Genomic DNA, 27,122 nt, shown 5'->3' with positions numbered 1-27,122 from the left:
TGGGGGGTGCGGGAAGAGACTGGACAAAAATTGTACACCTATGGATGAGGACAGTGCGGGGGGGGAAGTGCAGAGGGTGGGGTGGGAACTGGGTGGAGGGGAGTTATGGGGGGAAAAAAGAGGAACAATTGTAATAATCTGAACAATAAAGATTTATTTAATAAAAAGATATTACTTTGGCATCTGTCTGTTATTTTGCTGCCTATGGATTCCTCTCATATTTTTATGGTTCCCTGTCTTATGTTTAAGTCCTTTATCCATTTTGAGTTTATTTTTGTGTGTAGTGTATAGTGTAAGTTGGTGGTCTAGTTTCATTTTTTTGCATGTATCTGTCCAATTTTCCCAACACCATTTTTTGAAGAGACTGTCTTGACTCCATTGTATGCTCTTGCCTCCTTTGTCAAATATTAATTGAGCATAGTGGTTTAGGTCTCATTTTTGGGTTCTCTATTCTAGTCCATTGGTCTATACGTCTCTTCTTGTGCCAGTACCAGGCTGTTTTGAGAACAGTGGCTTTGTAATACAGCTTGATATCTGGTATTGAGATCCCTCCTACTTTGTTCTTCTTTCTCAGGATTGCTGCAGCTATTTGGGGTATTTTTTTATTCCAGATGAATTTTTGGAGTGTTCGTTCTAGGTCTGTGAAATATGCCATTGGTATTTTAATGGGGAGTGCATTGAATCTATAGATTGCTTTGGGTAGTATGAACATTTTAATGATGTTGATACTACCAATCCATGAACACGGTATGTTCTTCCTTCTGTTTGTCTTCCTCTATCTCTTTTTTCAGTGTCCTGTAGTTTTCCTTGTACAGGTCTTTTACCTCCTTAGCTAAGTGTATTCCAAGGTATCTTAATTTTTTTGATGCGATGGTAAATGGGATTTTTTTATACATATCTCTTTCTGTAAGTTCACTATTGGTGTATTAAAAAATGCCATAGATTTCTTGGCATTAATTTTGTATCTTGTTACATTGCCAAATTCATTTATTAAGTCTAATAATTTTTTGATGGAGTCTTTTGCCTTTTCTATGTACAGTATCATGTCATCTGCGACTAATGACATTTTTATGTTTTCTTTCCCAATTTAGATACCTTTTATTTCTTCTTCTTGTCTAATTAATATGGCTAGCACTTCCAGGACTATGTCAAACAGGAGTGGTGGAAGTGGGCATTCCTGTCTCGTTCCTGTTCTTCGGTGAAATGGTTTTATTTTTTGCCCATTGAGTTTACGGTGGCTGTAGGTTTGTCATATAAGGCTTCTATTATGTTGAGGTATGATCCCTCTTTCCCATTTTGCTAAGTGTTTTTATCAAAAAAGGGTGTTGCATTTTGTCAAATGCTTCTCCTGCATCAATGGATATGATTATATGGCTTTTATCTCTCTGTTTGTTTATGTGGTGTATCACATTTATTGATTTGCAGATGTTCTACCATCCTTGCATCCCTGAGATAAATCTCATTTGGTCATGGTGTATGATCTTTCTAATGTATTGCTGGATTCGATTTGCTAGAATTTTGTTGAGGATTTTGTCATCTATGTTCATGAGGAATATTGGCCTGTAATTCTCTTTCATTGTGTTATCTTTATCTGGTTTTGGTATTAAGGTGACGCTGGCTTCATAGAATGAGCTAGGATAGTGGTTTGCCACTCTGTTGACTAATGAGTTTGCCAACCACTGAGCTAGGAAGTGTTCCTTCCTTTTGAATTTTTTCAAATAGTCTAAGGAGGATAGGTTTTAGTTCTTCCTAAATGTTTGGTAAAAGTCCCCTGTGAAGCTGTCTGGCCCCAGGCTTTTTGTTTACTGGAAGCTTTTTGATGACTGCTTCAATTTCCTCCATATGGAATGATTCACAAATTTGCATGTCATCCTTGCGCAGGGGCTATGCTAATTTTCCCTTTATCATTCCAATTTTAGTATATGTGCTGCCGAAGCAAGCACAGTTTTTAATTTCTTGCTTGATCTCATTGGTAACCCATTCATTGTTTAATAACATGCTATTTAGCTTCCATATATATGAGTGATTTTGAGTTTTTTATTGTAGTTAATTTCTAATTTCATTAATTTCTAATTGTGATCTGAGAAGAAGCTTGGTAAGATATCAATCTTCTCAAATTTGTATAGACTTGGTTTGTGTCCTGACATCTCGTCTATCTTTGAGAATGTTCCATGTGCACTTGAGAATTATGTATATTCTGTTGTTTTGGGGTGAAATATTTTGTAAATATCAGTTAGATCCATCTGATCTAGTGTATCATTTAAGGCCCCTGTTTCCTTGTTGATTTTTGGTCTGGAAGATCTATCCAGTGATGTCAGTGGGATGTTAATATCCCCTACCATGACTGTATTGCTGTGAATCTCTCCCTTAAAGTCCATCAGGAGGTTTTTTTAAAAATATATATTTGGATGTTCCTGTATTGGTTGCATGTATGTTTACAAGAGTTATATTTTTGTATTAAATAATTTACTTTAGTATTATGTAGTTTTCTGCTTTGTCTCTTGTTATGGCCTTGGTTTTGAAGTCTATTTTGTCAGATATAAGTATTGCAACTCCAGCTTTTTTCCCTTACCATTTGCATGGAATATTTTTCCAACCCTTTGCTCTCAGTCTCTGTGCATCTTTTGCTCTGAGGTTGATCTCTTGTAGACAGCTTATATATGGGTCATGTTTTCTTACCCATTCTGTCACCTTATGTCTTTTGACTGGAGCATTTAATCTACTTACATTTAAAGTTATTATTGATAGGTATTTATTTATTGCCATTTTTTTACTTATTGCCATTTTATTTTCATTATACCTGTGATTTTCTCTCTCCTCTTCATCTTCTTTTTTAAAAAAATACATTTTACTGTTTTTTTTACAGAGAGGAAGGGAGAGGGATAGAGAGTTAGAAACATCGATGAGAGAGAAACATCAATCAGCTGCCTTCTGCACACTCCCTACTAATTACGTGCTTGCAACCAAGGTACATGCCCTTGACTGGAATCGAACCTGGGACCCTTAAGTCCGCAGGTCGACGCTCTAGCCACTGAGCCAAACTAGTTAGGGCTCCTCTTCATCCTCTTAAAACAAATCCCTTTAACACATTGCAGACCAGTAGTTTTATTGCTAGCTTTACCCAGTGGCCAGGTAAGGTTCTACTGAATGAGTACAAAAACATTTTACATAAATGTTAAAGGCACACTTTAAAATTAAATACCTACTGCATTTTAAAGTTATTTATTACATGTTATTACAAGTTAATATCTTTTTAAAGTATGATACTTTGTAAAACACTGTGTAATATGAAGCAAGAATTATCGTGATCCATCCTCAATGTGTTTAAGTTTTCTTGCATTGCTTGTTTGGTGGTAATGTACTAGTTTAACCTTTTTTTGTCAGGAAAGGTTTTTATTTCACCTTCAATTTCAATGATAGCTTTGCTGGATAAAATAGTCTTGGATTTAGGCCCTTGTTTTTCATTACTTTCAATACTTCATGCCACGCTCTTCTGACCTGAAGTGTTTCTATTGAGAAGTCAGCTGACGTTCTAGTGGGAACTCCTTTGTCTCCTGCTGCCTTTAAGAGTCTTTCTTTGTCTCTAATGTTTGCCATTTTGATTATGATGTGTCTAGACAGGTGTGGGTCTCTTTGGGTTCATCTTGATTGGAACTTTCTGTGCCCCCTGTACTAGTATGAATTTTTCCTTTACTAAGTTGGGGAAGTTTTCTATCATTATTTCTTTTAAAAGGTTCTCTGTTCCTTGCTCACATTTTTCCCCTTCTGCTATTCCTATGAGGCAGATGTTACGTTTCATGTTGTCCCAGAGCTCTCTTAAGCCATCTTTCTGCTTTTTTAATATATTTTTTTCCTATTTGTTGCTCTAATTAGGTATTTCTTTCTACCTTGTCTTCCAAATCACTGATTGGATCATCCGCTTTATCCAATCTACTTTTAATGCCTTCCCATTCTTGATGTCAGATGTGTTATTCTTCATTTCTGCTCGGTTCTGGGTTTCTATTTCCCTTTTCGTGCTGCTGTAATTCCCACTGAGTTCCTTGCAATTTGCACAAAGTTTCTTAAGCATATTTATAACCATTACTTTGAACTCTATGTCTGATAAGTTGCTTGCCTCCATTTCATTTAGTTCTTTGTCTGGAGAGTTCCCCTTTACTTTCATTTGGGTGTTGTTTCTTTGTCTCCCCATTTTAGCTCCTTTTTTGTATTTGTTTCTATATTTTAGATAGAATTGTTATGCCTCCCAGCCTCTGTGGGGTGGCCTTATGTAGGAAGTGTGTTGAAGGGTCCAGTAGTGCAGTTTCTTTGATATACAGAGCTGGATGCTCTAAGAATGTCCCTTGGATGCATTATTTGGGCTCTCCTGTTGCAATTGAGACTTGATTGTTAAAGTCTCTTTCATAGGAAAGATCTCCCCTCCAACTCACTGACAGTGAGGCTTAACCCATAACCTTACCATGCCAGCATTATACAGATGCTGACAGAACAGAACAAGACACAACAGGAACAAAACAAAAACACCATGATAATCAAGCTACATAAAGCAATAATAAAAGGAAAACATAAAAAATAAAAAGAAAGCAAAGAATGAAAAGAATACTATAAGACATGAGACCAAAGATATAGAGGGGTTTTAAAGAAAAAGTGAGGAAGAAGTATAAGAAAAAAATGTCTATATGGAAGCAAGAAGGAAGATAAAAGAACTAGTATAGGAAGAAAAAAGAATCTATAAGGAAGGCCACTTCAAAATACTAAAGGGAGCAATTCAAAAAAAGGATATAAATCTGGTAAACATATGGGCACCCAATACAGGAGCAACCACATACATAAAAAAAACAAACAAACAAAAAAAAAAAACTTCTGGAAGATATCAAGGGAGAGATCTAAAGCAACACAGTCATAGTAGGTGACTTTAATACCCCATTGGCACTACTGGATTAATCCTGTAAATGAAAAATCAGCAAAGAAACATCAATCCTAAATGACTCACTAGATCAGATGGACTTAATTGACATAGTCAGAACATTTCACCCCAAAGCTACATAATATACATTCTTCTCAAGTGCACATGGGTCAATTTCAAAGATAGACCACATACTGGGACACAGGCAGAGTCTCTCCAAATTCAAACAGATAGAAATCATATCAAGCATTTTCTCAGATCACAATGGCATAAAATTAGAAATCAACCACAATAAAAACAATGAAAAAAATGAAAAATTTGGAGGCCGAATAGCATGCTATTAAACAATCATTGGGTTACCAGAGATAAAAGAAATAAAAAGCATCATGGCAACAAATGACAATGAAAACACAACAATCCAAAATCTATGGGACACAGTGAAAGCAGTCTTGAGAGGGAAATTCATAGCTCTATAGACCTACCTGAAAAAAAAAAAAAAAAAAAAACCAAGAAAAAATAGTAATAAATTATTTAAACCTACATCTCAAAGAATTAGAAAGAGAGCAACAAGAAAAGCCCACAGAAAGCAGAAGGAAGGAAATAATAAAGATCAGAGTGGAAATAAATGACATAGAGACCAAAAAAAAAAAAATACAAAATATCAATAAAACCGAGAGCTGGTTCTTTGAAAGGATAAACAAAATTGATGAACCTGTAGCCAGACTCCACAAGAAGCAACAAAACAAAATCAGAAATGAAAGAGGGAAGTAACAACTGATCCCACAGAAATACAACTGATTATGAAAAAATACTATGAACAACTGTATTCCAACAAACTGGACAACCTAGATGAAATGGACATATTCTTAGAAAAGTAAAAGCTCCCAAAACTCAATCAAGAAGAATGAAAAAAACCTGAATAGGCTGATAACAAGAGATGAAATTGAAGCAGTGATCAAAAACCTTCCAGCAAACAAAAGCCCTTGTCTGGATGGCTTTACAGGGGAGTTTTACCAAGCATTGAAAGAAGAACTAAAACCTATTCTCCTCAAACTATTCCAAAAAATTCAAGAGGAAGGAATACTTCCAAGCTCTTTCTATGAAGCCAGCATTACCCTAATTCCAAAACCAGATAAAGACACTACAAAGAAAGAGAACTACAGGGCAATATCCTTGATGAACATTGATGCTAAAATCCTCAACAAAATTATAGCAAATCAGACCCAGCATTACCTTAGAAAGATCATAACCATGACCAATTGGGATTTATTCCGGGGGTGCAAAGATGGTACAATATACGTAAATCAATATATGTGATACATCACATAAACAAATTGAGATACAAAAATCAAATAATCATATCATTCAATGCAGAAAAAGTATTTGACAAAATACAACAACATTTCTTCATACAAACGCTCAGCAAAGTGGGACTAGAGGGATCATACCTCAACATAATAAAAGCCTTATATCACAATCCTACAGCCAACATCATACTCAGTGGGAAAAAACTAAATCCATTTCCCCTAAGAACAGGAACAAGACAGGGATCCCCACTTTCACCACTCCTGTTCGACATAGTACTGGAAGTGCTAGCCAAAGTGATCATACAAGAAGAATAAATTAAAAGCATCCAAATTGGAAAAGAACTCAAACTGTCCTTACTAGTATTCACAGATGACATGATACTGTACATAGAAAACCCCAAAGACTCCATCAAAAAACTGCTAGACTTAAGAAATGAATTCAGCAATGTGCAGGATACAAAATTAACACCCAGAAATCTATGGCTTTTTATATACCAACTAGAGGCCCAGTGCATGAAATTCCTGAATGGGGGGTGGTCCGCTCAGCCCACCCTGCACCCTCTCCAATCCAGAACACTTTGGGGGATGTCCAACTGCTGGTTTAGGCCTGATCCTGGACTGATGGCTCCTAATCGCTCACCTGCCTGCCTGCCTGATCGCCCCTAACTGCCCCTTCCGCCAGTCTGATCACCCTCACTGCCTCTGCGTGCCAACCTGATTGCCCCTCACTGACTCTGCGTGCTGGCCTGATTGCCCCTAACTGCCCCTCTCCTGGCCTGGTTGCCACTAACTGTAACTGCTGCCAGCCAGGTCTCCCCCAACTACCCTCTCCCTGCCAGCCTGGTCACTCCTAAATGCCACCCCCCATCAGCCTGGTCACCACATACTGCCCCCCCTGCTGACCTGGTTGTCCCCAACTGCCCCCCCTGCTGGCCTAGTAACCCCCAACTGCCCCCCTGATGGCCTGGTCACCCCCAACTGCCCCCTTCTACCGGCCTGGTCACCCCTAATTGCCCCACCTTCCAGCCTGGTTTTGCCCAACTGCCCCCCTTCAGGCCTGGTTGCCCCCAACTGCCCCCCTGCCAGCCTGGTCACCCCTCACAGCCCCCCTGCTGGCCTGGTCACCCCACACAGCCTGCTTGTTCAGTTGTTTGGTTGTCCCTCACTAACCCCCCTGCCAGCTTGGTCGCCCCACACAGCCTGCTTGTTCATTTGTTTGGTCATCCCTCACTAACCTCCCTGCCGACCTGGTCACCCCATGCAGCCTGCTTGTTCAGTCGTTTGGTCATCCGTCGCTAACCCCCTTGCCAGCCTGGTCATAGGCAGCCATCTTGTGAGGGTGTGAGGGTTAATTTGCATATTACCTCTTTATTATATAGGAAAATAACTCATAGAAAGAGAAACTAAAAAAAATTCCATTTACCATTGCACCAAAAAAATTAAGAAACTGAGGAATAAACTTAACTAAGGAGATAAAAGACCTGTACTCTGAAAACTACAGTACATTGAATAAAGAGATAGAGGAAGAGATAAACAAATGGAAGAATATACTGTGTTCATGGATTGGTAGAATCAATATCATTAAAATGTCCATACTATCCGAAGCAATATATAGATTCAATGTAATCCCCATTAAAATACCCACGGCATACTTCACAGACCTAGAACAAACTCTCCAAAAATTCATCTGGAGTAAAAAATTTCCCGAATAGCTGCAGCAATCCTGAGAAAGAGGAAGAAAGTAGGAAGAATTACAATACCAGATATCAAGCTATATTACAAAGCTACTGTTCTCAAAACTGCATGGTAATGGCACAAGAGCAGACATATAAACCAATGGATCATAACATAGAACTCAGAAATAGACCCAAGCCATTAGGCTCAATAAATATTTAATAAAGGAGGCAAGAGCATACAATGGAGTCAAGACAGTCTCTTCAATAAATGGTGCTCCGAAATTTGGTCAGATACATGCAAAAAAATGAAACTAGATCACCAACTTACACCGTACACAAAAACAATCACAAAATGGCTAAATGGCTTAAATGTAAGAAAGGAAACCATAAAAATCTTAGAAGACTCCATAGGCAACAAAATATCTGATATATCTCATAGCAATATCTTTACCAATACAGCACCTAGGGCAAAGGAAACTAAGGAGAAAATAAACAAATGGGACTACATCAAAATAGAAAAGCTTCTGCACAGCCAAAGAAACGATCAACAAAATAACAAGAAAGCCCACTGCATGAGAAAACATATTTGCCAATGCTATCTCAAATAAGGGTTTAATCTCCAACATTTACAGAGAACTCATACAACTTAACAATAGGAAGATAAGCAACCCAATCAAAAAATGGGCAAAGGACCTAATAGACACTTTTTGAAAGAGGACATACAGAAGGTCAAGAGATATATGAAAACATGCTCAAAGTCACTAGTCATTTGAGAGATGCAAATGAAAATGACAATGCGGTACCATTTCACACCTGTCAGAAAGGCTATCATCAACAAATCAACAAAGGACAAGTGCTGGTGAGGATGTGGAGAAAAAGGAACCCTCATGAACTACTTGTAGAAATGCAGACTGGTGCAGCCACTGTGGAAGACAGTATGGAGTTTCCTCAAAAAGTTAAAAATTGTACTCCCATTTGACCCACTAATCCCACTTCTAGGACTATATCCCAAGAAACCAGAAACACCAATCAGAAAGGATATATGCACCCCTATGTTCATAGCAGCACAGTTTACAATAGCTAAGATTTGGAAACAGCCTAAGTGCCCATCAGCAGATGAGTGGATTAAAAAACTGGTACATTGGGAGAGCCAAGATGGTGGCCAACAGAATGGCAGGCTGCAAGACAGTGTGTGAGTGACAGAGCAAACGAGAGTGAGAGTGCGTGGATGTGCAGTGAGTGTCTATCTTTGTGAGTGAGGGGCAGCTGTATCCCACGGGACTTTTGGAGACTGGCAGACCAGGATCCCCTAGCCAGGCCACCTGTACTACTGCTGAAATTTCTCCCGGAGCAGCTGGTTCTGCAGCAGAGACCGTACCATCTTGAAGGGGATAGTGGCTGTGATCGGAAGCCCAGCTTTACCTTCAATTGGGGAGACCTTGGATACCTTCCAGGACCCTACAACCTCCACGCCCAGGGACCAGCTGCCTCATCTGCGAACCCATGAACACAAAGACTCCAGCCTCCAGCCTCCTAGGCCGCGGGTGCCTAAAAAGTTTGTCCAGGGGCAGACAAAGCAGTGCCGAATATATGGACAGGCCCTACACCAGGGGTGGGCAAACTTTTTGACTCGAGGGCCACAATGGGTTCTTAAACTGGACCGGAGGGCCGGAACAAAAGCATGGATGGAGTGTTTGTGTGAACTAATATAAATTCAAAGTAAAGGAGCAGAGGGGAGAGCAAGAGAACCGGATAGAACAGCCAGATCCGGCCCACGGGCCATAGTTTGCCCAAGGCTGCCCTACGCCTTCTCACAGAGCAGATAGAAGGAACAGCTGAATTGAATAACACCCACCCAAAATTGGCAAAATAAACACAGCTGGTGAGGTAATCTATGGATGGAAAGGTCAGATATCTCCTGGAGAGAGGTGAGATCTCAGATCCAGGCTGGAGGGAGAAACACATGCAGCAGAGACTAGAGCCTCAGAGGGAGACTATGCCCCACCAAATCCGCAGCCCTTAGGGTCAGTGTAGCCCTCGAATGTAGAAGGGGGTCCACAGGGCTGCTGGCAGAAGGGGACTCTAGATATAAGCCCACAACCATGGGAAACTGTGACCAGAAAGGCAGCCTGAAGTTCTATACAGGCCGCGCAGTGCCAGGGGAAAATGATGCAAGTCAGCGCAGCTCCTTTGTCTTTTTTTTTTTTTTTTTTTTTTTTTTACCTCCTTGGTTTTGCTTGCTAAGTCCAGTACATAGGATCTTCCAATTAAAAACACTCACTGTGACTGCAGGGGAAAGTTGTTTTTGTGGAAACTGGGGATCAGAATAAGGAGAGATGAGCAGGAAACAAGCTCTAGGTCAGTCCATGCCTCCAACCCAGAATTAAGTGCAGCAGCGAAAGAAGAGTCTAAACCAGGGGTGGGAAAACTTTTTGACTTGAGGGCCACAATGGGTTCTTAAACTGAACCGGAGGGCCGGAACAAAAGCATGGATGGAGTGTTTGTGTGAACTAATATAAATTCAAAGTAAAGGAGCGGAGGGGAGAGCAAGAGAACCCTCCACTCTTTCGGTTCTGCGGGCCGGATACAATAGCCGAACAGGCCGGATCCGGCCCGTGGGCCGTAGTTTGCCCACGGCTGGTCTAAACACTACACAGAGGGGCCATTTAGTCCCGGAAACTAATACAGAAACACTGCCACCCAGGGGTTGTGTCAGAAACTGACTCATGTGTAAATAAAACTGAAGGCAGGCAGAGAAACAAAGTGAGCAGAGAGATCCCACCTGCTTGAGAATACGGTTGTGACACAGAGGAGCGGTGAATCGCAGGGAACTTCAACACTGTGCTGACTACCTGACAGGAAACCGATGCGCCAAGCATAAGAGTAGAGGAAGTGAGTAAGCTTCACTACTTCACTTTTTTAGTTTTTATCTTTTACTTAAGAAACTAAAATTTTTTTCTCAATTGATTTTACTTTTTTTATTATTGTACTAGAGGTCTGGTGCACAGATTTGTACACCAGTGGGGTCCCTCGGCGTGGCCCGTGGGCATCAGTGGACCTCTGTGCCACTGCAGCCTGGCCTTACCCACCAACTCGTCAGGCTCCTGTCCACTGTCTGCATTGACCCCACACAGCACAAAGTAGTGCATGAAGCAGCAGGCAGAAAGAAAGGAGCCCGAGCCCAGGCTAGGCACTGTGCTGCTCCCTCTCATCCTGGCCCCACGGTGCCTGCCGCCACTTGGGTGTGCAGGGGGAGTGTCCACAGGAGAGGCTCATGCCACCACGGCTGCTCGCCAGCTATCAGCCTGGTGTCTGGTGCCCATCTATCTGCTAAGGGTCTGCCAGCTGTGGGAGTGCACTGACCAAAAGGGGGCAGCTCCTGCATTGAAAACCTGCCCCCTGGTGGTCAGTGCACATCATAGCTGACCACCAGGTTTTCCAGTCACTTAGGCTATTATATATAGAGATTTTTATTTTTAATTATTATTATTACTATTATTACTATTATTTTACCTTTTTGAAAAGTTATATTTTATTTTTTCTTTATTTTATTTTATTATGGGATTACTATTCTACATTCTATTTTTCTTTTTCTTTTAGCATTATTTTACTCTATCTCAATTTTTCCTTTATGCCAACACTCTCTTCCTCACTTTTCCCCTTTTTCTTCCTATTTCTCTTACCCTGTACCTGCTTTAGTTTTTCTCTATCCTTTCATTTTACTCCCTGTTAAAAATTGATCTTACATGTATATCTAATTTCCTTTCCCCTGCTCTAAATCCAGGCACACTTCTCTCTTCTCTTTCTTCATTAGCCAATTTTTCCCTTTTTCCCCTTATTTCTTTCTTTCTGTCTTGTTAGTGTTGTTTATTTGATTGTTTGTTAGTTAGTTTGTTGTTTTTTTGCTTCTGTTTTTCCTCTCCTCGCTTGTTCTCTTCTTCTACTAATAGCTTAATTCCAATCACCAACTCAGGCCTATCTACTCTCTATTATCCTTTTCTAATAATAGAAGAATACATAGATATATTAAAGAAAGGGAAAGTTATATATATATAAATTTTCTTTTATATAAATTTTCTTTTATATATATTTTAATATATATATATTTCTTTTCTCTTTTTTTGCATCTTGTTTTTTACTTTTATTCTTATACACTTATTCTCTTTCTACCTCCTCTATACTGAATTGTGGCCATTTCCCCATTCATTCAATTTCTTGACCTTACCTTCTGGAAATAAGCTCTGCCTCCTCAGTTTCAGCTGGGTGTTTGTTGTTTGCATTTTTTTGATTAGTTGTTGTTTGTTGTTTGCATTCATCTCAGGGTGTTTGTTGTTTGCATTTTTTGGATTAGCTGTTGTTTTTTTGGAGTTTACTCCCCATATACATATGTATTCCCCCCCTTCTTTCTTCTTCTCTTTCTTTTCTCTCTTAGATTTTATTTTTCTCAATATCATTTTTGCACTCTTTTCTCTCCCCTACTTCTCTTTTCTCTGGTGGTAACCTTTGTTTGGGGTTATTGGTATCATGAATACAGCTGTATTTGGTACCCTGTGCATTGTGTCTTGTTGTGTTGTATTTTGTGCCTTTAAGTCAATGAAGGAGAGAGAGAGCTACATACCAGACACCCTGAGAGGAGCAAACATGGGGAGAAAAAGAAACAGCCCCTATATGAAAGAAAAGGAGGAATCACTGGAAAAGGAAGTAAATGAAATAGAGACAAGCAATATGTCAGAGAAAGAATTCAGTGCAAAGGTCATAAGTACACTGAAAAGGATGGAAGACAAATTCAACAATATGTGTAAGGACCCAGAGGAAATAAAGAACCAAGAAGAAATGAAAAATGACATCGCTGCTATAAAGAACACAATAGAAAGCATCAACAGAAGACTAGAAGAAGCAGAGGCCTGCATCAGTGAGATAGAAGGCAAGGTAGGAAAAAATACCCAAGCAGAGCAGAAACTGGAAAATAAAACTTTAAAAACAGGAGGAGAGCCTAAAGTAGCTTTGAGACAACATGAAATAAAACAACATCCACATAATAGGGGTCCCAGAAGGAGAGGCAACGGAGCAAGGAATAGAAAACCTGTTTGAAGAAATAATGACAGAAAACTTCCTTGATATTGGTAAGAAGAAAAACTCACAGGAGTCCAAGAAGCACACAGAGTGCCAAACAAGATGAAGCTTAAAAGACTGACACCAAGACACATTTTAATTAAATTGACAAACACCAACAACAAAATAAGAATCTTAAAGGCTGCCAGAGAGAAACAGAAAGTTACCTACAAAGGATCTCCCATCAGACTATCAACTGATTTCTCAACAGAAACACATCAGGCCAGAATGGAATAGAATTAAATATACAAAATCATGCAAAGCAAGGGTCTGAATCCAAGAATATTGTAACCAGTAATGCTCTCAAGCAAAGTTGAGGGTGAAATCAGGAGCTTCAGACAAAAAAGGACTAAGGGAGTTTACTACAACCAAACCAGCAAAGCAAGAAATGCTGAAGGGACTGCTGTGAAAAGAAGAAATAGGAATGGAAGAAGGAACACAGGCAAAAAGAATAAAAATGGTGACAAACATCTACCTATCAATAATAACATTAAATGTAAGTGGATTAAATGCCCCAATCAAAAGACTTAGGGTAGCTGAGTGGATAAGAAAACATGAACCATGTATCTGCTGTTTACAGGAGACCCACCTCTGAACAAAGGACTCCCACAGACTAATGGTGAAGGGATAGAAAAAGCTTTTTCAGGGCAAATGGAAATGAAAAAAGCTGGGGTAGCAATACTTATATCTGACAAATTAGAAGTCAAAGTGAAAGCCATAATAAGAGATAAGGAAGGCCACTTCTTAATACTAAAGGGAGCAATTCAACAAGAAGATATAACTCTGGTAAACATACCATATATGCACCCAATACAGGAGCACCCAAATACATAAAAAATCTTCTGGAGGATATCACAGCAGAGATTGACAGCAATACAGTAATAATGTAAATACCCCACTAACACCAATGGATAAATCCTCTAAACAAAAAAATCAGCAAAGAAACATCAATCCTAAATTACTCACTTGATCAGATGGAATTAATTGACATCATCAGAACATTTCACCCCAAAGCCACAGAATATACATTCTTCTCAAGTGCACATGGGTCATTTCAAAGATAGACCACGTACTGGGACACAGGGAAAGACTCTTCAAATTCAAGAAGATGGAAATCATATCAAGCATCTTCTCAGATCACAATTGCATAAAAGTATTAATCAACTACAATGAAAACAATGAAAAAAAATCAAACACCTGGAGGCTAAATAACATGCTATTAAACAATCATCGGGTTACCAAAGAGATAAAAGAATAAATAAAAACCATCATGACAACAAATGACAATGAAAATACAGCAATCCAAAATCGATGAGACACAATGAAAGCAGTCCTGAGAGGGAAGGTCATAGCTCTACAAGCCTACCTCAAAAAACAAGAAACAATGGTAATAAATTATCTAACCCTACAACTCAAAGAGTTAGAAAGAGAGCAACAAGAAACACCCAGAGTAAGTAGAATGAAGGAAATAATAAAGATCAGAGCAGAAAGAAATGACATAGAGACCAAAAAACAAAACAAAACACACACACACACACACACACACACACACACACACACACACACACACACATAAAACACAATACAAAAGATAAAAAAAAACATGAGCTGGTTCTTTGAAAGGATAAACAAGATTAATGAACCTCTAGACAGGCTCACCAAGAAGCAAAGAGAGAGGACCCAAATAAACAAAATTAGAAATGAAAGAGGTGAAGTAACAACCGATCCCACAGAAATACAAATTATTATGAAAAAATAGTATGAACAACTCTATTCCAATATAATGGACAACCTAGACAAAATGGACATATTCTTAGAAAAGTACCAGCTCCCAAAACTCAATCAGGAAGAATAAAAAAACCTGAACAGGCTGATAACAAAAGATGAAATTGAAGCAGTGATCAAAAACCTTCCAGCAAACAAAAGCTCTGGTCTGGATGGCTTTACAGGGGAGTTCTACCAAGCATTCAAAGAAGAACTAAAAGCTATCCTTCTCAGACTATTCAAAAAAATTCAAGAGTAAGGCACACTTCCAAGCTCTTTCTATGAAGCCAGCATTACCCTAATTCTAAAACCAGATAAAGACACCACAAAAAAAGAGAACTACAGGCCAATCCTTGATGAACAAAGATGCTAAAGTCCTCAACAAAATTGTAGCAAGTCAGATCCAGCATTACATTAGAAAGATCATAACAATGACCAAGTGGGATTTATTCCGGGGATGCAAAGATGGTACAGTATCCAAAAATCAATAAATGTGATACATCAAACAATTGAGAGACAAAAATCACATAATTATATCAATCAATGCAGAAAAAGCCTTTGACAAAATCCAACATCCTTTCTTGATAAAAACTCTCAGCAAAGTTGGAATAGAGGGATCATACCCCAACATAATAAAAGCCTTATATGACAGTCCTACAGCCAACATCATACTCAGTGGGCAAAAACTAATCACATTTCCCCTGAGAATGGGAACAGGACAGGGATGCCCGCTTTCAACATTCCTGTTCGATATAGTATTGGAAGTGCTAGTCATAGCAATCAGAAAAGAAGAAGAAATTAAAGGCATCCAAATTGGAAAAAAGGAAGTAAAACTGTCCTTATTTGCAGATGACATGATACTGTGTATAGAAACCCCAAAGATTCCATAAAAAAACTACTAGTCCTAATAAATGAATTCGGCAATGTAGCAGGATACAAAATTAACACCCAGAAATCTATGGCCTTTTTATACATCAATAATGAACTCACAGAAAGAGAAACCAAAAATACAATCCTATTTACCATTGCACCAAAAAAATTAAGATACCTAGGAATAAACTTAACTAAGGATGTAAAAAACCTGTACTCAGAAAAGTGCAGGACATTGGAAAAAGAGATAGAGGAAGACATAAACAAATGCAAGAACATACCATGTTCATGGATTGATAGAATCAACATCAATAAAATGTCCATCCTGTCCAAAGCAATTTATAGATTCAATGCAATCCCCATTTAAATACTAACGGCATACTTCAAAGATCTAGAACAAACTCTCCAAAAATTAATCTGGAATAAAAAAAGACCCTGAATAGCTGCAGCAATCCTGAGAAAGAAGAACAAAGTTGGAAGGATCACAATACCAGATATTAAGGCATACTACCAAGCCACGGGTCTCAAAACTGGTACTGGCACAAGAACAGACATATAGACCAATGAAACAGAACAAAGAACCCAGAAATAGACCCAAACCATTATTCTCAATTAATATTTGATAAAGGAGACAAGAGCATACAATGGAGTCAAGACAGTCTCTTCAATAAATGGTGCTGGGGAAATTTGGTCAGATACATGCAAAAAATGAAACTAGATCACCAATTTATACCATACACACACACACAAAAAAAAAACCTCAAAATGGCTAAAGGACTTTAATGTAAGATGGGAAACTGTAAAAATCCTACAAGACTCCAAAAGCAGCATAATAACATACATATGTCATAGCAATATCTTTACCAACACAGCTCCTAGGGCAATGGAAACCAAAGAGAAAATAAACAAATGGGACTACAGCAAAATAAAAAGCTTCTGCACAGCAAAAGAAACTATCAACAAAACAACAAAAAAGCCCACTGCATGGGAGAACCTATTTGCCAATGATATTTCAGATAAGGGTTTAATCTCCAGCATTTACAGAGAACTCACACAACTTAACAAAGGGAAGATAAAGGATCCAATCAAAAAATGGGCAAAGGATCTAAATATTCACTTTTTGAAAGAGGACATACAGAAGGCCGAGAGACATGAAAACATGCTCAAAGTCACTAATCATCTGAGAGATACAAATCAAAACAACAATGAGGTACCATCTCACACCTGTCAGAAAGGCTATCATCAACAAATCAACAAATGACAAGTGATGGAGCAGATGGGGAGAAAAAGAAACCTTTGTGCACTGCTGGTGGGAATGCAGATTGGGGCAGCCACTGTGGATTTTCCTCAAAAAGTTAAAAATTGAACTTCCATTTGACCCAGTAATCCCAATTCTAGGACTATATCCCAAGAAACCAGAAACACCAATCAGAAAGGATATATGCACCCCTATGTTCATAGCAGCACAATTTACAATTGCTAAGATTTGGAAACAGCCTAAGTGCCAATCAGCAGATGAGTAGATTACAAACTTGTGGTACATCTACACAATGGAATACTACACTGCTGTAAAAAAGAAGGAATTCTTATCATTTGCAACAGCATGGATGGAACTGGAGAGAATTATGCTAAGTAAAATAAGCCAGTCGGAGAAAGATAAATATCACATGATCTCACTCATATGTGGGATATAGTGATCAGCATAATTTGATGAACAAGAATAGATCCAGAGACAAATGGCAGGGGAGGGGGCGTTAGAGATCAACCAAAGGACTTGTATGCTTGCATATTAGCGTAACCATTGGACACAGACACTTGGGTGGTGGGGGCTTGCCCAGGGTGGAAATGGCTTGGGAAGTGGTGGTCAAGCAGGGAAAAAGGAGATGTATGTAAAACTTTAGACAATAAATTTAAAAAATTGAAATATAAAAATACTAAAAAAATATTAATAGAAAGGGGAGCTCTGAATTTTTGAATTTCCTGGAAATAATAATTTTGGTTTCAATCATCTCCATCAATGTCATTTAAAAAATACAATGGTAGATTCTTAGGACCAAAAAAAAAAAAAAAATACATGCAGAAAAAAAAACTATGCAGAATCAAAGAAAGGTAAACTCATGTAATCCTATAACCTGGACAGAATATATTTTAAACATTCTTTGTCTTACCAATTTTTTATTCCTTAGGCCAGGGGTCCTCAAACTTTTTAAACAGGGGGCCAGTTCACTGTCCCTCAGACGATTGGAGGGCCGGACTATAGTTTTTTTAAAAAAACTATGAACAAATTTTTATGCACACTGCGGGCCCGGGATGAGTAGGCTGCTAAGCAGGACAGGCAGCGGCACCCGGTGGGCTGGATAAATGTCCTCGGCAGGCCACATGTGGCCCGTGGGCCGTAGTTTGAGGACGCCTGCCTTAGGCAAATACTTTGAGAGCTGTTAAATTTTCCTTTCATAAGATGCTAAATGATGTCATCTGTTATTCCCAGTTTTTATATTGAATATTACTTTTCTTGACTTAGTGCATTGGCTACATATGCCATTACTATTTTCAAAAGAAGTGATAAAAATAGAAGCCCTTGATTGTGTTCTTGATGTTAGGAGAAAAATATTTTGACTTTCAGTATTAAGTATAGTGTTAACTGTAGATTTTTCACAGATGCCCTTTATCAGTGAAGAAAATTTTTTCAAGTCCTATTTTTCTGAGAGTTTTCATCATGAATAAATTTTGAAGTTTGTCTAAAACAAAACAAAACACAAAACAACAACTGTGGTACATCTACACAATGGAGTACTATACTGCAATAAAAAAGAAAGAACTTTTACCATTTGCAACAGCATGGATGGACCTAGAGAGCATTATGCTAAGTGAAATAAGGCAGTCAGAGAAAGATAAATATCACATGATCTCACTCATATGTGGGATATAATGATCAACATAAACTGATGAACAAAAATAGATCCAGAGACAAGGGGCTGGGGAGAGGGGGTTAGAGAGCTACCAAAGAAAAATGTATGCATGCATATTAGCATAACCAATGGACACAGACACTGGGGCAGTGGGGGCTTGTTCTCTGAGTTGGTTATGGCCAGGGGGGCCTCAATTGGGGAAAAAGGAGACATATGTAATACTTTAAACAAAAACAAAAAAAGAAAAGGAAACAGAAAATAAATGAAATAATGTTAATGAATTTAAAACACAGTAATAACGGGTATATCTCTATATATAAAACCCTAATATGCAAATAGACCAAATGGCAGAACAACCAAACAACCGGTTGCTATGATGTGCACTGAACATGATGGGGTGTGCATGGAACATGGTGGGCATCGGCAGCAGGCGGCAGAGTGCGGAACATGGAGGGCGGCGGCTGCAGTGGGATGGTGGAGCAGGTGATGGGGGGTGCCAGACCAAGGTGGGGTGCTGGTTGCTGTCATCAGGGTAAGCTTCTGGTAATTACTGAACATTCTTTGCTCCAGTGTGCTGCAGTCCTGCATGGCACTCACACCTGCTGCCTATGCCTGAGCCACCACTTGTCCACCACAGCCTCGTGGCCCACAATTCCTTTCAAGGTGCACTGGGCCCTAGTCCTATATAATAAAACCCTAATATGCAAATCAACCAAATGGCAGAACGACCGGTCGCTATGATGCACACTGACCACCAGAGGGCAGATGCTCAATGCAGGAGCTACCCCCTGGTGGTCAGTGCACTTCCACAGGGGGAGCGCTGCTCAGCCAGAAGCAGGTCTCATGGCTGGCGAGCACAGCGGCAGTGTTGGGAGCCTCTCTAAACTCCAAGGCAGCGCTAAGGACCCCGTAAGGGGTCCCAAACTGCAAGAGGGCAAAGGCCGGGCTGTGCCTCTCCCCACCTCACCCCAGTGCACAAATGCCATCCACCCAGCCTCTAGATAAGATATAAATAGGCAAGGTAAAAGGGAGGAAAAATAAAAATAAAATAAAATGATAAAAAAAATAATAAAAAGAGGCACAAAAAGAATAGAATCAAAGAAAAGAGAAATTAGAGATATGAAAGAAAAAAGAGAAGACAGAAAAAAAGGGGTAATACAAAGAAACAACAAAAAACAAAAATAGCCAACAAGGGGGAAAAAAATGGCGGCAGAATAGACAGACATGTTCCGAGCCTTGTCCCGGAGCAGAAAGAAAGAACAGCTGAGGGTCGCACGAGGAGTGTTTGTTGGCAACTTAAGGGACAGCTAAACTCCAGGAGAAGGTGGGGGACTGCTAGAGGGGGTTCCCCTGACCAGGCAGCCCCCACTGCAGCTGGGTCCCCTCCCAGAGCTATGGGCTCAGACGCGGAAACTGCGCCATCTTGAAAGGGAAAGTGGAGCTTATCAGAAGCCTGAAAATCCACAACGGTGGCTCCCACCGAACATCTGCGAGCCCCAGAACACCAGTCCCCAATTGGCACAAACACGCGCATTCAGAGGAGCTCTACACTCCACCACGGAAGGTCAGATTTCGCCTAGGATAAGGTGAGGTCTTTGGTCCTGGCGGGAGAGAGAAACGCGCGTTTTGTGGGAGCTGGAGGACCAGGGAAGTCTGTGCCTAGAAAAATCCGTGGCTGTTGGGGCTGGCATGATCCGTGAATGGGGAAGGGGGTCCTCAGAGCTGCTAATGGAAGGGATCTCTAAAAAGCAACCCATTTTGATCTGACGTGCAGGGACAGCCTAAGAATTTCAAAGGCGTGCGGCTGCTTAGACTTGTGCGCAGACCCATTGTTTGCACACTTGGAATTTTTCCTCTTCAAATCCTTGCTTCTGATTACTAAGCCCAATACATAGGATCATCCAGTTGGGGACACCCTGGGAGACTGCAGGGGAAAGTTGTTTTTCTGGAACCTGGGGATCGGAGCGGAGAGTGACCATCGGAGAGCCAGCTCTGATGCAGCCCACTTCCACAAACCAGTATTCAGTGACACAGGGAAAGAAGGATCTAAATACAGGCTAGAGAGGCCAAAGAGATCCGGAAGTCAATCCAGCAACACTGCCACCCAGGGGCTGAATCACAAATTGACTCTTGTGTAATCAAAAATAAAGGAATACAAGAAATTAAGACACACCGCCTGCTTAAAAATCAGGACCGGCTTACAACACTGAGGAGCAGTGGAATGCAGGGAACTGCAATACTGTCTGGACTGAGAAACAGGCGTGCCAAACAGAACAATAGAGGAAGTGAATGACCTTCACTACTGCACATTTTATTTTTAATTTGTAATTATTTTTTTCATTTTTTGCATCTTTTACTCAAGAAACTAATTTTTTTTTATTTTTTCATCACTTGATTTTACCTTTTTAATTATTACATTTTTATTTTCAATCAGTATCATTACTACTACTATTTTACCTTTTTTTTAAGTATCATTTTATTTTCTCTATTTTACTTTGGGATTAGTGTTCTACATTCTAGTTTCATCTTTCCTTTAGCATCGTTTTACTCTATCTCAACTCTACCTTTATGCCATCACTCTCTTCCTAACCTTTCCACTTTAGGTGTCCTGTTTATCTTACCCCTTTCCTGTTTTAGATTTTCCCTATTCTTTCTGTTTACCCCCTGATAAAATTTCACCCTACTTATATATCTAATCTCCAATGCCCTACTCCAAGTCCATACACACCTCTCTCTTCGCTGTCTTAACTATCCAAAAATTGTCTTTCTCTCTGTCCTTTTGTTGTTGTTTGTTTGAATGTTGATTATATCAAATTTTTATGCTTTTTTGTGAGATTGTTTTGCTTATTCTTTTTTGTTTGTTTGTTTGGGTTTTTTTGTTTGCTTTGTTTTTGTTTGTTTTTTGCTTCTATTTTCCCTTGCCTTGCTTGATATTAGTTGGTGTTGTAGTTTGTATTTATCCCTAGGTACTTATTGCTGGCATTTGCTGGGATTAGTGGTTGTTCTATTGGAGTTTTCTCCCCATATAAATAGTTTGTTCCTCTTTCTCTCTTAGTCTCTTTCTTGTGACTTTTACTTTTTTTCCTTTTCCCAATTTCATTTTGACACTCCTTTTTTTTTCTTCTTCCTTTCTTTTTCCTCTTCTTTCTCTCCTATCCCGTAATTTGCCTTTCTCTGGTGGTCACCTTTATTGGAGGTTATTAATATCATGAATACATTTCTGTTCAGTGCCTTGTGTGTTGTACCTGGTTGTGTTGTATTTTGTGCCTTTAAATCAACGCAGGAGAAAGAGAACTATATAACCAGACATCCGGAGAAGAGAGACCATGGGGAGACAAAGACACAGCCCGCATATGAAAGAAAAGCAGGCATCACCAGAAAAGGAAGTAAACGAAATGGAGGCAAGCAACCTTCCAGAGAAAGAATTCAGAGAAATGGTCATAAGGTGGCTGAAAAGAATGGAAGACAAATTCGACAATATGAGTAAGAACCAAGAGGAAATGAAGAAGAACCAAGAAGAAATGAAAAATGACTTCGCTGCTGTAAAGAACTCAATAGAAAGCATCAAGAGTAGACTAGAAGAAGCAGAGGACCGCATCAGTGAGCTACAAGACAAGATGGGAAAAAATACCCAAGTAGAACAACTTCTAGAAAAAAAAATTAAAAGGCAGGAGGAGAGCCTAAGGGAACTTTGGGACAACACGAAACAAAACAACATCAGCATAATAGGGGTTCCAGAAGGAAAGGAAGCTGAGCAAGGAATAGAAAACCTCTTTGAAGAAATAATGACAGAAAATTTCCCTGATATAGAGAAGAAAAAACCCACACAAATCCAAGAAGCTCACAGAGTCCCAAGCAAAATGAACCCAAAAAGACCAACGCCAAGGCACATCATAATTAAATTGGCAAACACCAACGACAAACTAAGAATCTTAAAAGTGGCAAGAGAGAGACAGTAAGTTACATACAAAAGAACCCCCATCAGACTAGCAACTGATTTCTCAACAGAAACTCATCAGGCCAGAAGGGAATGGAATGAAATATACAAAGTCATGCAAAGAAAGGGTCTGAATCCAAGATTACTGTACCCAGCAAGGCTGTCAATCAAAATTGAAGGTGAAATCAGGATCTTCAAAGACAAAAAAGGACTAAGGGAATTTATTACCACCAAACCAGCAATGCAAGAAATGCTAAAGGGTCTGCTGTAAAAAAAAAAGAAATGGGAACCGAAGAAGGAACACAGGGGTAAAGAATAAAAATGGTGACAAATAAGTACCTATCAATAATAATTTTAAATGTAAATGGATTAAATGCCCCAATCAAAAGACATAGGGTAATGGATTGGATAAGAAAACAATACCCATTTATCTGCTCTCTACAAGAAACCTACCTCAGGTAAGATATGTACACATATGATACCTTAATAAAAATTTAATATGGTTAAAAAAAAAAGTTCGGAAAGGCAAAAAAAAAAAAAAAAAAAAAAAAGAAACCCATCTCAGAAAAAAAGATGCACACAGACTGAGGGTGAAGGGATGGAAAAAGGTTTTCCAAATGAATGGAAATGAAAAAAAAGCTGGAGTAGCAATACTTATATCTGACATATTAGATCTCAAAGTGAAGGACATAACAAGAGATAAGGAAGGCCACTTCATAATACTAAAGGGAGCAATCCAACAAGAAGAAATAACTCTGGTAAACATATATGCACCCAATACCTGAGAACCCAAATACATAAAATTCTCCTGGAGGATATCAAGGGAGAGATTGACAGCAATACAATCATAGTAGGAGAGTTTAATGCCCCACTATCACCACTGGACAAATCCTCTAAACAAAAAATCAGCAAAGAAACATCAACCCTAAATGACTCACTAGACCAGATGGAATTAATTGACATCTTCAGAACATTTCACCCCAAAGCCACAGAATATACATTCTTATCAAGTGCACATGGGTCATTTTCAAAGAAAGACCATATGTTGGGACATAGGCAAAGTCTCTTCAAATTCAAGAAGACAGAAATCATATCAAGCATCTTCTCAGACCACAGTGGTATAAAACTGGAAATCAACTACAATAAAAACAATCCAAAGAAATCAAACAAATGGAGACTAAACAGCATGGTATTAAACAATGACTGGGTTACCAGAGAGATCAAGGAAGAAATAAAAAACATCATGGCAACAAATGACAATGAAAACACAACAATCCAAAATCTATGGGACACAGCAAAAGCAGTCTTGAGAGGGAAGTTCATAGCTCTACAAGCATACTGCAAAAAACCAAGAAACAATGGTAATAAATTACCTGACACTACAACTGAAAGAGTTAGAAAAAGAGCAACAAGAAAAGCCCAATGTAAGCAGAAGGAAGGAAATAATAAAGATCATAGCAGAGATAAATGACATAGTGACCAAAGAAACAATATAAAAGATTAACAAAACCAAGAGCTGGTTCTTTGAAAGGACAAACAAGATTGATGAACCTCTAGCCAGGCTCACCAAGAAGCAAAGAGAGAGGACCCAAATAAACAAAATCAGAAATGAAAGAGGTGAAATAAAAACAGATCCCACTGAAATACAAAGGACTGTTAAAAAATACTACGAAAAATGCTATTCCAACAAACTAGACAACCTGGAGAAAATGGACATATTCCTAGAAAAATACAACCTTCCAAAACTCAATGAGGAAGAATCTAAACAGCTCAATATGCCAGTAACTATGGACGAAATTGAAGCAGTCATCAAAAAGCTTCCGGCAAGCAAAAGCCCAGGGCCAGACGGCTTCGCAGGAGAGTTTTACCAAACATTCAAGGAAGAACTAAAACCTATCCTCCTCACACTATTCCAAAATATTCAAGATGAAGGAACACTTCCAAGCTCCTTCTATGAAGCCAGCATCATCCTAATATCAAAACCATATAAAGACAACACAATGAAGGAGAATTACAGGCCAATATCGCTAATGAACGTAGATGCCAAAATCCTCAAAAAAGTTCTAGCAAATCGGATCCAGCAGGACATCAGAAAGATCATACACCATGACCAAGTAGGATTTATCCCAGGAATGCAAGGATGGCACAATATCTGCAAATCAATTAACATGATACATCACATAAACAAATTGAGAGATAAAAATCACATAGTCATATCAATTGATGCAGAAAAAGCATTTGACAAAATCCCACACCCTTTCTGGATAAAAACTCTCAACAAGGTGGGAATAGAAGGATCATACCTCAACATAATAAAAGCTATATATGATAAACCCACAGCTAACATCATACTCAATGGGCAAAAACTAAAACCATTTCCCCTAAGAACAGAAACAAGACAGGGATGCCCACTCTCACCACTCCTGTTTGACATAGTACTGGAAGTATTAGCCACTGCAATTAGACAAGAAGAAGAAATAAAAGGCATCCAAATTGGAAAAGAAGAAGTAAAGCTGTCCTTATTTGCAAATGACATGATATTGTACTTAAAAAACCCAAAAGACTCCATCAAAAACCTAACAGACTTAATAAATGAATTCGGCAATGTAGCAGAATACAAAATTAACGCCAAGAAATCTATGGCATTTTTATACACCAATTGTGAACTTACAGAAAAAGAGAGTAAAAAAGCAATCCCATTTTCCATCGCACCAAAAAAATTAAGATACCTAGGAATAAACTTAACAAAGGAGGTAAAAGACCAATACGTGGACAACTACAGGACACTGAAAAAAGAGATAGAGGAAGATGTAAACAGATGGAAGAACATACCATGTTCATGGATTGGTAGAATCAACATCATTAAAATGTCCATACTACCCAAAGCAATCTATAGATTCAATGCAATCCCTATTAAAATACCAACAGCATATTTCATAGACCTAGAACAAACAATCCAAAAATTCATCTGGAATAAAAAAAGACCCCAAATAACCACAGCAATCCTGAGAAAGAAGAATAAAGTAGAAGGGATCTCAATACCAGATTTCAAGCTGTATTACAAAGCCATTGTTCTCAAAACAGCCTGGTACTGGCACAAGAACAGACATATAGATCAATGGAATAGAATAGTGAATCCAGATATCGACCCAAACTACTATGCGCAATTAATATTTGACAAAGGAGGCATGAACCTACAATGAAGTCAAGACAGTCTCTTCAATAAATGGTGTTGGGAAAATTGGACAGATACATGCAAAAAAATGAAACTAGATCACCAACTTACACCATACACAAAAATAAACTCAAAATGGATACAGGACTTAAACATAAGATGGGAAACCATAAAAATACTAGAGGAATCCACAGGCAGTGAAATCTCAGACATATGCTGAAAGAACTTCTTCACTGATACTGCCCCTAGGGCAATGGAAGCCAAAGAGAAAATAAACAAATGGGACTACATCAAAATAAAAAGCTTTTGCATAGCAAAAGAAACCATCAACAAAACAAGAAACCCCACTGTATGGGAGAACATATTTGCAAATGGTATCACTGATAAAGGTTTAATCTCCAACATCTACAGGCAGCTTATACAACTTAATAAAAGGAAGATAAATGATCCAATAAAAATATGGGCAACGGACCTAAATAGAATCTTTTTGAAAGAAGACAGAAAGAAGGCCAAGAGACATATGAAAAAATGCTCAAAGTCACTAATTATCTGAGAGATGCAAATCAAAACGACAATGAGGTACCATCTCACACCTGTCAGAATGGCTATCAACAAATCAACAAATGACAAGTGTTGGCGAGGATGCTGAGAACAAGGAACACTCATGCACTTCTGGTGGCATTGCAGACTGGTGCAGCCACTGTGGAGAACAGTATGGAGTTTCCTCAAAAAACTGAAAATGGAACTCCCATTTGACCCAGTAATCCCACTCCTAAGAATATATCATAAGAAACTAGAAACACCAATTAGAAAGGATATATGCACCCCTATGTTCATAGCAGCACAAGTTACAATAGCTAAGATTTGGAAACAGCCTAGGTGCCCGTCATCAGATGACTAGATCAGAAAACTATGGTACATCTACATAATGGAATACTATGCTGCCATAAAAAGAAGGAATTCTTACCATTTGTAGTAACCTGGATGGAATTAGAGAACATTATGCTAAGTGAAATAAGCCAGTCAATGAAAGAAAAATACCACATGATCTCACTCATTTGTGGATAATAAAACCATTATAAACTGATGAACAAAAAGATAGATACAGAGGCAGTAAAGCATCAAACAGACTGTCAAATTACAGCGGGAAGGTTAGGGAGAGGTGTGGTAAATAAGAGATCAACCGAAGGACTTATATGCATGCATATAAGAATAACCAATGGATGCAAAACATTAGGGGGTGAGGGCATGTATGGCAGTGGGGGGGCAATGGTAAGATATATACACATATAATACCTTCATAAAAAAGAAAAGAAAAAAAAATAGCCACTCACCTACTCACACAGAAAACCACACACAGTGAAAAACCTTTGGGTCCATTATTTGTGGAGTTTGCTGGATTTTGCTGTGATGTTGTTGAGTCTGGTCCCTTGGTATGTCTATCCTAGGCCTCTTGAAAGTTTCTCTGG

General features: G+C 38.9%; 1 protein-coding gene across 2 annotated transcripts in view; it reads right to left on the bottom strand.

Annotated features, from left to right (window-relative positions):
• The window catches only part of COL4A5 (collagen type IV alpha 5 chain), a 365,159-nt gene that overhangs the window by 20,881 nt on the left and 317,156 nt on the right, over positions 1-27,122 (bottom strand). The window lies entirely within an intron of this gene.

The sequence above is a fragment of the Plecotus auritus genome (genome assembly GCF_963455305.1).
Source record: "Plecotus auritus genome assembly, chromosome: X".
Taxonomy (NCBI): domain Eukaryota; kingdom Metazoa; phylum Chordata; class Mammalia; order Chiroptera; family Vespertilionidae; genus Plecotus; species Plecotus auritus.
The sequence above is the reverse complement of the archived record's forward strand: the minus strand, read 5'-3'. Positions and strand labels throughout refer to the sequence as shown.